At 35.9% G+C, this 11,795-nt stretch overlaps 1 long non-coding RNA gene across 1 annotated transcript in view; it reads right to left on the minus strand.

Annotated features, from left to right (window-relative positions):
- Positions 1–11,468, minus strand: part of LOC127204562 (uncharacterized) — a 956,944-nt gene extending 945,476 nt beyond the window's left edge. Inside the window, exon 1 of the long non-coding RNA XR_007832481.1 lies at positions 11,202–11,468. This is a non-coding gene — a long non-coding RNA (uncharacterized LOC127204562). The remainder of the gene's footprint in view (positions 1–11,201) is intronic.
- Positions 11,469–11,795: the final 327 nt, after the last annotated feature.

Raw genomic sequence — 11,795 nt, forward strand, 5'->3', positions numbered from 1 at the left:
GGCAAGGGGAAACACAATGTAACATTTTGTGTGATATCATTACTTTGTATGGCAGCCTTTGGCTGCTGCTGGGGATAAGCGGAAAGCTCTTCAATTTGTTATGCAGAAATAATACAGCAGTACAGTCAGTGGTTTGTCCTGAGGAAAGCCACAAAAAGAAAAGGTTCCACAAAGGGTGGATACAATGATAAATAAGTCATCAACTGGAAAAAACACTGAGCCAAGTCACTCCTAAATCAGATTCACAATTACTATCTGAATGACACATATATTTAACTATGATATTGCCTTTCCAAACAGAAATGGGGCAATTAGAAATTGTCATTATTCATGTCATCATTTTTATTATAATTTCCATAAATTATTTATGCCCATTTCAACGTCTTTATATATGATTTTATAAAATTCTACTGAGAAAAGTACAAGAGATAAAAAACTATATAAATGCATATACAGAAATTTCCTGTTTGTCAGGACCTACCTTGCACATGCAAAAAAAATTATGTCTTAAGCATAATCACACAGCAGAAATAATAGAGAAAATAAGGTAGAAGAAACAAAATATGAAGTGGATGTCCATATAAAACTTTGTAAACCAAGGCCTATATGAAATGAGTTGATAAAAAATAAGGGAACATCCACAGAGCAATATCTCTTTCAAGTACCTCTCTGATGGTCTCATGCTGAAGAGCTAAAAAGAATGTGGGTATTGCCACTACTTTGTCAAGACTCTCTTGAAGTAGCTATTTTTTTAATAGAACTGAACTTCCTAAGAGACCTAATGCAAGATACCACTTACTGTATATCTTAAATATTTAAATAATATTGTTTACAATATATATAAAACACTTAACATGGCTTCTTCTTTTAAGGAACAAAAAAAGAAAGGATTTCTGAAGATTATGTATTTTTTCTTTGTAAATAGGAAAGAAAATTATTCACCTTACAGCTGACATTCTATATATTCTAGGGCTTTTCCTTTTCACCTTTCCCCATGCATCCTATGTCAGGTTCCTCAATGGTAGGAGGCCAAAACTAGGTCATAGCTAGCTAGCAGTTATAGCAAAATCTGTAGTGGACAACTGTGCATCATGAAGTTCCCCAGGCATGTCACATTTTCTACACCTCAACTCTCAGTTCATCACTGATTTCCTAACAAGAAATCAGAAAACCCTAGGGGGAAAGGAGCTGAGTCACAGTAAAGCTAATTCAGTTATTCTGTTCACTATTTATCTCTTATGCCTAAAAGGTGCATTTGAGGCTCTTGAAATGAGTCACAAATACTATAAATTCCCATTTTATGTTTAGTTTTAAAGTATGATTCTTAAAAATTTTTACATTGCCTCTAATGTACGGGAAGAGGCATTTTATGTGCCATTTACTATCATAGTGTTTTAGTTACAAACTTGACAAGTGGCTGCTGAGGACAAAAGAAATGTTGATGCAGCACATTAAGAAAGAGCATGACTGATTTTTTTTATTGAGATTTCAAATATCAGAAATACCATTTTTAAGGAGTAGCTTTACTATTTCTTTTGTCCCTTCAATAATATTACACCAAATTTTCATTTACTAGAAAAGCAATAACTAATCACAGAATCTATTCAGCTTTTTAGATGGTTTACTGCAGAGTTACCATATACATACATACATACATTACATATATATAAACATTTAGCTATGAATAATGCTAGAATCTCTGTTGATCCCACTTTTGTGTCAGCTAAGTAATTGTATGAATAAGAGGAAACATAATGGAAATATATGAAAATAAAAGTACATTACTATCACAATCAAAGTAAAGACTGGAATAACACATGGAAATGAGAATATATAAATATAAGTAGATCAGACAAATAATTTTAAGTAAAGTGATCCTTTTATGACAAATTCTTTCCTTTCCTTTCCTTTGGGGTTCTCTGCTGCTTATGATAAACAGCCTCAGAATTGATTTTTATCTGCTGACTCTGTCACTCCTATATGAACTGTTCATGATTATGTAGTCATCTGAATAGTCACCAGCAGAACATGCTCCTAGACCCTAAGCTTCACAGCACAACAGTTCATCTTCCCTGACTTTGCATTTTGATTATGCCACAGTTGTGGTACAGAGTTAAAAGATAGATACTGTTGCTCGTAGTCAACAGTTGATGAGAATGGCAGTGCTTCTAAAGGATGTTTGTGCAGCATAGAATCTTTGGACAATAGGCAATAGATACCTGTGAGTATCTCTTGGTACTTTCTTCATTAGAAAGTAACATCACAAAAGCAGCACAAGTGCCATTCACTTTCTCTACTTTGAATATTCAGAACCTGTTAAATTGTGGCATTCCTCTTAATGACTAATACTTTAAACTGAGGAAATATTATTATAAATCTATAAAGTTGTGAACCAATAGGTCAATATAGCAATGGGATTTAAACTACAGGATCTCTAGGCAAGTTAATGGACAAGTTACTGAGCCTGTTTATGTTTAATTCTTTTAGATTTAATTTTTATATTTGTTTCTAATACATAACATACATAAGATAAATAAGATTATATATTTATCACTTGAAATAATGGCTTGTATATACTAAAAAGTCAGTAATATTAACTATTATTAATACATTTTATATGAAAATTTCTTCAAAGCCCATGGGAAGATATTGCTGGACCAAATGTCAAGAAACCAAGATAAAAATAATCTCATAGGTGGTTCTTTTTAAAAAGATTCATGGTGTCTTGGGTATTTTGTTTATTTTAATGAATGGAGGACAGGGTGGCATGTATACATGTGAGTGCATGTCCCTTCAGAATCATGAAAAGAATGTCAGGTTCCCTGGAGTAACGTGTGGTTGTGAGTACATCCATGCTATAAATTAACTCAGGTGTCTGGAAGAGCGGGAAGTGCTCCTAACTGAGTAGATGTTTCATCAGCCCAATATGGTAAGTGAGTTTAAAACCACCTGCAATTTGGGAGAATATAAACATTTATTTTTTAAAGAAATTATTTATATTTAAATTAATAAGAAAGGGGATCTAAGGTACTGATAAATGAGGTGTAAATGAACAATAAAAAAGCCAATATATTTCTATTTTAAGTTTATAATAGAGCAACCGCTTTGTACTCTAAGAACATTGTTGGAGCTCTCTATGTCTGAAATGTACCAGGTCCCATGAGGGACACAGAAATGGTGAGAGTTGGTTATTTGAAACGAAATTAAGACTGGATATGAGCAATAATGAGAACAGTGATGTCTAGAATCTCCTCATGTATTATCTGGCTTCTCATATTGTTTCATCTATAGATTCAACAGATATTTCACATTGAAATATTATTGGGAATGATCTTTTCTCAGAAAAATTAGCTATACTGATAAGATCATTATAAAATTTCATACATACACATAATACACACATACTCTACCCTTACACACACACACAGACACACAGAAATACACACACACACACACAAACACACACACACTGAGAAAATCTCTAAAGATGCACTGGCCTACTTTAGAATCTACATTTTGTAATATAGCAAGCTTATAATGTCTTATTAAAGCTTGCAAGATACCACAGTGTCAGTATTACCCTGGAAAAAGACAGTCTTCCAGAAACTATATATATATATATGGATAGATAGATAGATAGATAGATAGATAGATAGATAGATAGATGTGTGTATATATATACATATGTATACATATATATGCACATATCTTCTAGCAGACAAAGAAAATGAGAGAATGAAGTACCAAATCTAATCATTTGAAACACAATTCTACTGTTCCCCACCCTAAACCCTGTTGTTTTCCACCACAAAAGTAAAAATGACAAGGGTGAGCTATGTCTTCTAGAGAAAAACATATGTTTCCTAGGAGAGAAAAAAATAGAGAACACAAACCACACAGAATAGAGACATCCATCACGAAAGCATACTCACATACTGCATTGAAAGAAAGGACACCTTGCAATAAGTAGCATCAGTAAATAGTAGTTGACAACTAATTGGATACAGGTATGCATGCAAAAACAACTAGTGAAAAAGAGGCCATAATTTTGAGAAAGAGGAAGAAAGAAAATGTGAGAAAAATACTATTATATTAGAATTTAAAAATAAAATATGAAAGAAAAGAAATACTAATTGAGTGTACTGTATATCACAATGTGAGCCATTAAATGAAGAGAAATATTCTCGGTTTTATGTTACATGTAATTAAGCTTCAAGACTTTTAACTATAATTTTTTAGGCTAACCCAACTTGCCATCAGGGCACTACTTTTCAAAAGTCGCTGGTAATAGTACTGAATAGTAGTACATTATTGTATTCTACATAAGAGCATCTAAGGAGAATACAAAGGGAAATATTTTGAAATTTGGTCAGGAATGTTCTCATGAATTCTACAAGAATTAAGCAGAATAATTTTTTCAATTGAGGATAGGTACCAATTGCAATTCATTTCAGAAACACAAATTTTACCTTATTCTTTCTTCCTTTGTGGTTTTTCACAAAGTACATATTACAAAGCCTCCTTTTAAGCTATATCACATTCACTTCAACGTCCACAGAATTTCTTCAGTGCCTCTGTTGTGTGTTAATAAAAAAAAAAATCCAAGACATTTCTGCCATTGTTATAATTGCAGCAAAAACAGGAATCCTGATTGTGGTTTGTACACTGTGATTTGAAAATGCAAGGGATTGATATGACTTTAAACTGCAGCATTGGCCTAGAGATTTGTTAGTGTTCTCTCTGCCATGTCAACAGGAAGGTAGAGCACTAAGTGCTCACCATGCTTGCTATATGGCTTCTCTTGATTTTGGAGAGTGTGACACACATGAGGAATTGACAATGGAGAAATTTGGCTTAGAAGATAAAGAAGGTTGCCAACAAATTAGAGTGGAAGACAAAAATGTTTTCCCTGCTAAATATGCAACACAGATTCCACCCTGCTTCTACAGGAGATGCCTCTGACTCAGGATAATAGAGCACAGTGGTCTGTAATAGAGAAGGTGTATACACTTTTACTAGAATAGGTGGTACATTGGGGAGATTTATTTTTCACTATGGAGTTGAATTTTTAAATGATTCAGATGAATTTTCTAAAACCATAGGTGAGTCATAACTTGACCAATCTTATATTGCTAGCATAATGGGTGTTGGACTTAGCAGTTTTTGACACATGGGAAAGCCATTGAATATCAGACTGTGAGTTCTGTTACTAAGTGTATTGTGTGTTTACAATGTGTCATTTTTGAATGCTGATCTTGACTCAACAGTATTAGATAAATTAGAGATAGAACAGGGGGTAATGGATACCCCAATGCTTAATGTATCTATGGTGCCTGAATCATTGTCTTGTCTTGATAATTATTCTAAAAGAAAATGTAGATAACTATTCTAAAGAAAAAATAAATATATCATGAAGTGATGAACTGCCTTTCTTTGTGTTCTGCATGGATACCTAAAGGCAAGGCCTATAATTGAAAATGTGCCACAATGCAAGTAAGAGAAAGCCTTCCCCATTAATCTGTGGGCTGAGTTTTAAAGTGAAAAAATACCTGTGATTTTTAAGAAGTATTTCTAGGAAGAAGAAAGGAGGAGACACTGTCTTTAAAGTAAAAGTAAGACATCTCTCCTCTCTTGTTCTTTCCTTTATCATTTTTTATATTTAAGCAGTGTCTGATCTATTTCAAGATCCCAGGTCACTGTATTCTGACAACATTAAAGGATGCTAGTGTTTGAGTGTGGTAAGAGTGTGTTTGTGTGTGTGTGTGTGCGCGCGCGCACGCGTGTGTATGCGCACACATGCACATTTTCTCCTTCAAAAAAAGTGGTGTAGATTAGTAGCTAAGCCAATTACAGGTATAAAACAGAAAACACTATTGCTTTTGGCTTTGGTGGCATTTTGGTGATGTTCTCCTTTTTCTGTTTGGTTTCATACTGTGATATTTTCTTGCATTGGTTACAGAATATAAAATATATGGTATTTGTTTGAAGTTGAAGTAAGCCATGCTCAGGACTTTTATTCTAAACTACTCAAACCAGTTATTCAAACAAAAGGATATTACAAATCTTAGGGTATATGCAAAGGAGACATATGCACAAAACACGTTCCTGGTTCTGTTCTCTGTTCATGCATCCATCAAACAAACCACCTTTTTAATACTAACTAGGTTGGTCAAATATAAGTTTGGATTGCTTTCTTAAAAGATGTTAATCGCTATTTTTAATACAGTGTCTATTAGTACATGTAAAAATGCTATTTAAGTACTTGTAAGGTTAAAGAGTTAGCTCAAATGTTCTCAAATTCTGTACTTGATTAAAACACTTTATTGCTTCTTTACACCTCTTCAAACAACTATGCAAGGCTTTCCAGACAAAATTATTTACACGTAAGCCATCTTAAACTCAAATGAAATGCATATTCAATTATAAATCTGGTCCATTACTTTCTTGGCATCTAGGATAAGTAAATGTATATTAGAGTACAGAGAATATGTTTTTTTTACTTCAACACACATTTGGCCTCGAGAACAATTGCTAGGGTGTTGAGAAAACATAAGAATTCATAAAATCAAGTTCTTGGGTGTTATTGTGTTTTATCTGATTGTAAATTAATCAAATGTAAATCAAATGTTACCTGAGAGTTTGAATCACTTCTTCATCTTTGATTATTGTATATACACTGGTAATTTCTGAGCACACTGTTTTCACTAAGTTCAAAGGTTAGATACATAAGACATTTGTAGTGAACACTGTGCTCAATCTCATGACATACTGTCCTGTGAAAACTTCCTGGAGGATGAACTGTATTTTTTTATATTAATGGATTGTTATCTGATAATTTCCTAGCAGTTGTGTAATGTGTTGGCCAAGTATGTATAACACAACACTAAGTACAATTGACTGGCACATAAAACCAGTTTGTAAATTGGGAAATTCATTCTGTATTTACATCTTTTCATACTTGAAGTCCTCAATGACTTCTTCAACATGTAAAGACTGAAAGAAGGTTTCTTGCTCTTTGTAGTTTTCACACACCATAACATTCATTTAGGGAAAAGGGAATATAAAATGTATTATCTAAATATAATATTGTAAAATAACAAATATACAGATGTAAAAAGAGAAAGTTGGAAGACCAAAGCCCCTAAGGGTTTTATCTTTTTTCTCTGTTTCCTGAAACTCTTTTCCTATTTGAATACAAACATACAAGTTCAGAGATAGTAATTCATGGAATATATTCTCAGTGGTAAGAGTGAAGGGTGTTTCAAAGAAACACAAAAAAAGTGCCTCCTCTCTTCTACAAGCTCCAGTCTAGTTCCCTGGAGCTACTGCAAGAAGCATCCAATGCCTGTTCAACATGGCTTCAGGACAATTAGCTTGGCCCTTTTGAAAACAAGATGCTTGCCTCTGACTCCTGTGTGGATTATTATACTGTCACAGTATAGTCTGACAATTTGTCAAATGTTAAACTCAATTACATCAAGTAATGCTGGATTTTTTAATAGTGTTTTAGTATTAGAATAATGTGAAACTACTAGCACTCTCCTAACTAGACAGATAGTTCCTAGTTACAGGGGCCAGGCTAACTGTCTGAGGTAACACATGAAATCCCAGGACCCTTATTCCTACTATATGTCTTCCCCTTAAAGATACTATGCAGGGTTTTTTTTAATATAATTCAGTTATCTGTCTTCATTCATTGCCTTTAATAACCCTGAGAAACTTGCTATGATTACAACTAACTTTTATGCTGCTGGTTGTATGAGTGAAATTGTGTTTGTTCCTTATTCATGCTCAGTGCTTGGATCTAATGAAATACAAGTGAACTGAAGTTAGTAGAAAATTTAAAAAACACACTTCAACATGTTAACAGATAAAGTGAAATGCTATTTAACTCAATAAAAAAATCTATTCATTTAATTTTCACTCTAACTTTTTAAATGGCACAATCAAGTATATGTATTATATTATTGGTGTGGCTTAAGTTTACTAGGCTCCCTTGTATAGGTGCATATCCAAAAAGACACTACCAAATTAAGGTATTTGCCTCACACAGCAGAAGAGTCCTAATGTTATTTGTTGTATTTACAGAGATAGATAGGCAGATATATATTTGATGGATCTGTGGATACATACATAGATAAGCAATGATTTTAATTATGCTACTTCACAAATAATAGTTTCCAGATTTTTCTTTAAAAAGAATAAATATGTAGGTTATTTTAAATGTGTAATGTGTACTGTAGGCCACCTGTTTTATGCATATACAGTCTTTCCAATGACCATACTCTGGAATAATAAAGTGTTAGAAAAGTAGAGTTGTTAAAAGTTACATTAAAGATATATCTGTAGCCAGAAAACAATTTGCATCAGTTGCAACCACAATTGTGGGGTTTACTATATTACTCATCCCTAAAGTGTTAAATATGTGTCCAGATCATCTGTGAGGACAATATTTTAGCTTCCCACTTCACTTTAACATCCCAAAGGAAAGTGTCATTGGTACTGGCATATTCTGCATACCCATATGCTTGGGTTCATGCACCCTACAAGCAATGCACGAAAGAAATACCATCACTTCACAGATGAAAGGCAAATTATTTTATCAGTAGTTTAGCATATCCATGCTAGACCTAATTAACACTGGTTTGCTTCCTAAATTAAGTATTTTAAGAAAATGATCCTCCTATCCAGAGCTTCATAAAAAACATGACCATGTGGGCTACAAAATCATCTTTATGTTGCTATAGTTACAGGAATTGACTTATAAATTCTATGTTGATATTAAGGGAAAGGAAGGTATATTTGCTTTCACCAACTGCAACTGTAAGCAAATGCAGGAACACAGCACTTTATTAGTAAAAATTCCTTTGGTAAGCACATGTCAGACAAATTAATCATTCATTCCCTGCAGACTGCTTATGTATTTCATCAGACCATTATCTGATCTGAATAACAAGAACAATTGCATAATAAAACATATTACTGCTGACACTAGCAACTTTATTCTTTCAACTTCAAAGTTGCAACTCCTGTATGACACACAAAGCTGGTGGCAAAAAGGTAACAATTTCATCACCCCAGCTAAACTTCACTTCTCTAGGGCTGTAGAAACAGTTACCAAGTATCTCTGTAGGCTTGACTAGAAACAGCTGTAATCTAGGATATCTTTTCTATATTATGGCATAATTATAACAGAGACAGAATGGGGGTCAGCTTATTATTAATGTTATTGATAAATCTCTGCTTTCAGAAATGAGACAGGTTGAACAATTCTCTTATATGTTCTGCAGAAATACATATCCAGTAAAATATATGTAATTGCATGTTTGGTTCTCTCTTAAGTGTGGCTGCTTACAGAAAATTATCTCTTTTCTTTTTTGAACATTTTTTCAAATGTCACATATCATCTTAGAGATGTGAAGTCACAAATGATAAAAGTCATGTAATATAACCCAAATTTGATCAACGAATGATCTCAGTTTAAATTATTTAAATTCATTTAAATCCAATAACAGAAATGACAACAGAGAGCAATAAAAGAAGATTTTTAAAAATTGAGTGAGAAATAAAGTGATATTCAAGAGAGAATGACACATTGTTCTAAAGTGATTCTCATCCATTATAACTTTGTGTCAACATAATAATCTTGTTCATTGTCCTGTGGCATGACTCTAAAACTTATGTCCCAAGACAATCAGAACCACCCACAAGAGGATGGCATGGTTCTACATGCTAGTTCCATTTTTAACCATTTTGCCTTTTTCATATTTTTAAAATCAATACCCAATAAAATTTTTACTTGTCTATATGATTATAAAGGTGGCAATATTTTAACTACAAGAGTGTCAACTAAATGGGAGAAATCCCATAAGCATTAATTGCTAACAAGTGATTCTTTTTTAAAATGTTAATTAGTTGTTATTCTCGGTCTTATTTGATAATTTTGCAAGGTTTTTTATTGGAAAAGCATGTTTTATGTTAAGAGAAAAAAACATAAGTTAAAGACAAATCATGTCGACTTTCTTTCCTAACCAGTATTTTACTCCAGTCTGTATTAGTGCCATTGTGTCAAAGAACTTTGTCTTTAAACCGGTCCGGTTGTTTCTAACCTGCAATTCGTACTGTACCTACTGTATATGTAACAGTGCAAGAAGAATTAGATTCAGAACCCATTTGGCAGTGATAAAGAGGGGAAAATGCTGAAACGTTATTGATTCTCTTCCCTTTTGTGCAAAACAAACTGACTCAACTATATTTTTCCTGACATAACATAAAGGTTTTATTTAGATATTACAACATATTGGCGAATGCTAGGCTACACATGTCTCTGATTCTTTTAAGGTACTGTTAACCCTTTCATGGAGAGAGGAAAGGTGCCCTACTTGTGTTCCCAGAAGAACTGCAGCCCTGACAGGGGATGGTAGTCCAAGAGAAATGCTACCTGCAAAAGTTTCTGATGCAGCGATATTCAGCCTTATGAGACACCTTAAACCTGTCAGGAGCTGATGAGCCTGTCACAGTTCATAACCAGCTGTGTCAGAGTCACAGCCTCAGCCCGCTCTCACACTGCATTTTTCACAGTTCCACTCCAAATTAACTTCACCGAATTCTCCACCTAGGCTTGTGCCAGGACTTCCTCCACACATAAACTGCTCACAGACATGAAGTCATCCGAACAGGATTTTTTTTTTTTTTTTTTTTTTGTAGTCTTGCAAACCATCTTTATTAACTTTCCCTTGACCCAATTAATGTTGCTAGTGCTCCTTAGAACTAAAAGATAAAGCAAGCAACCCACCGAAGTCAGCAAAGGGTGCAACTTGGGGGTGGCCCAGGGTTGAAGGTGACAGGAGGGAGAGGCAATGGGCTAGGAATCCTCAAGCCTTTTCTAGGTAACAGACCTTCAATCTTAGAACCAACCAGCATATTCACAAGCCAGGTCTTCCAGAAGCCCTCGAACAATAAGCCTTTAACAATCAGACTTGTGGGAAGGCTGCACATGCAGACACTCCTAAGTGATCTTCCACAAAGAAACACACACACACACACACACACACACACACAATGTTTAGGGAAGCACTTCTTAGGTAGGAATTACTCAAGTTATATAAGGCAAGTTCTTCCCTGATCAACCGAACCTGGAGGAAGCTTTCGGTAGACGCCTCACTTTAGAGAGAGCAAGAACAGAGAGCAGTTGTACTTACTAGGGCAGCCGCTCCACTCTCCTCGGGAACGGAGAGGAGTCTTCCTTCTCTTTCTGGCTGTCCAACCGAGAACTGTCTTTCTACTCCAGGGTCCAGGCTCAACTGCGGACAGAGAGAACGGCCGCAGCTGGCAGCGCTCGGCGGCGTCGGTGGGCTGCAGCGCTTTCGGCTTCTTTAAAAGTGGTATCTGCGTGTGCGAGGGCGGCGCGGGTCCCGCAGACGCCGAGGCGAGTGCCCGCAGGTGCGGTGGTGCGCACGGGCGGGGCGGGGCGGGCTGGGCGGCTGCGGCGGGAGCGCCGGGGAGGCTGAGGCTCGCGCTCCGCTTGCTCGCGCTCGCGCACAGGCGCTCGCACCCGGCCCCGCGCGCCGCCCGCGCTCACCTGCATTTCCTTAACGAGCCACTTGATGGCTGCGGCGGCGCGGCCGCGGCGGGCAGGACTGGCGGGGGGCGGCGAGCTGCTGAGACGACCGAGATCCAAACCCCGGTGGCCAGCCTTGCCACAACCGAGGGTTTGGCGAGGAGAGCACCTGCCGGGGTTATCCGATGTTGGGCAGCGTCGGGCCAGGTGCGCACTTCTGCAGGTGTCCCGGCAG

Source organism: Acomys russatus, chromosome 2 (assembly GCF_903995435.1).
Source record: "Acomys russatus chromosome 2, mAcoRus1.1, whole genome shotgun sequence".
NCBI classification, from domain to species: Eukaryota; Metazoa; Chordata; class Mammalia; order Rodentia; family Muridae; genus Acomys; species Acomys russatus.